This window comes from Primulina tabacum, chromosome 6, assembly GCF_025594145.1.
Source record: "Primulina tabacum isolate GXHZ01 chromosome 6, ASM2559414v2, whole genome shotgun sequence".
Classification (NCBI taxonomy): Eukaryota; Viridiplantae; Streptophyta; class Magnoliopsida; order Lamiales; family Gesneriaceae; genus Primulina; species Primulina tabacum.
The window spans coordinates 36,120,962-36,122,077 of record NC_134555.1 but is presented as its reverse complement, the minus strand read 5'-3'; the positions used below and the strand labels follow the sequence as shown (position 1 = coordinate 36,122,077).

The following is a 1,116-nucleotide window of genomic DNA, read 5'->3' as shown; positions in this document are numbered from 1 at the left end:
GGCTTGAATCCTTGGTGCATCACATATGGTGGACCTCTTTGTTGGCGATGTTGGTTGTTTTGACCTCCCCATGAAAAGTTTGGGTGATTCCTCCATCCCGGATTATATGTGTTCGAGTAAGGGTCATTTCTAGGACGGTTCTGGAATCCCACATGTTTTACCGGTGCTCCCTCAGGCACATAGAATGGATTGCCATCTTGGCAATCCTGCACATCATGCTCACCCCCACACTTATCACAGAAAATTTCTTGCAGATGCATAGCCGACCCACTCATGCTCATCCCATCAATCTTTCTATTCAAAGCCTCTAACTGTGCTGAAACCGCCGACAAATCATTAACTTGATTAACTCCAGCACCTCGTCTCTGCCTATCAGACTGAGGATGATAGCTACTAGCAGCCATCTCCTCCAATAACTCATATCCTTCCTCCGCCGTCTTTCTCAGTAAGTTACCACAGGCAGCAGCATCTATCATAGTACGGTTAGGAGTAAGCAGACCGTAGTAGAAAGTTTGAACAACTAACCCAAGAGGCAGCTCATGGTGTGGACATCTCCTCAACAAGTCCTTGTAGCGCTCCCATGCCTCGTAAAGTGACTCTTGCTCATATTGAGCAAAAGTAGTAATGTCGGCTCTGAGCTTCATAGTCTTCGACGGAGGAAAGTACTTGATCAGGAACGCCTTTGCCATATCTTCCCATGTAGTAATAGACCCTACAGGCAAACAGTTTAACCACGACTTAGCTTTATCTCTCAGTGAAAATGGAAATAAACGCAAACGAACAGCGTCATCAGACACGCCATTAAACTTAAAAGTATCACAAATTTCAAGAAAGTCAGCTATATGAGAATTAGGGTCGTCAAGTGCACTTCCCCCAAATTGGACAGTGTTCTGAATCATCTGAATGATAGCTGGCTTGATCTCAAACTGATTAGCTCGGATGACTGGTCTTACGATGCTTGGACGTGCTCCATCAAGAGACGGCTGTGCATAATCCAACATCGGTATACGCCTTGGCTCCTCTCTTTGTTGATCGCCTTCCATTCTTTCCTTCGCTCTTTGCTGCTGTAGTCGACGTCTAGCTGTGCGTTCGATCTCGGGGTCAAAAGGCTCAAGC

General features: G+C 46.1%; 1 non-coding gene across 1 annotated transcript; it reads left to right on the top strand.

Annotated features, from left to right (window-relative positions):
- Nucleotides 1–534: 534 nt before the first annotated feature.
- On the top strand, nt 535–641 carry LOC142550365 (small nucleolar RNA R71). Its single transcript, XR_012821329.1, has one exon. It is a non-coding gene; the product is annotated as a small nucleolar RNA R71 (small nucleolar RNA).
- The last annotated feature ends 475 nt before the right edge of the window (nt 642–1,116 follow it).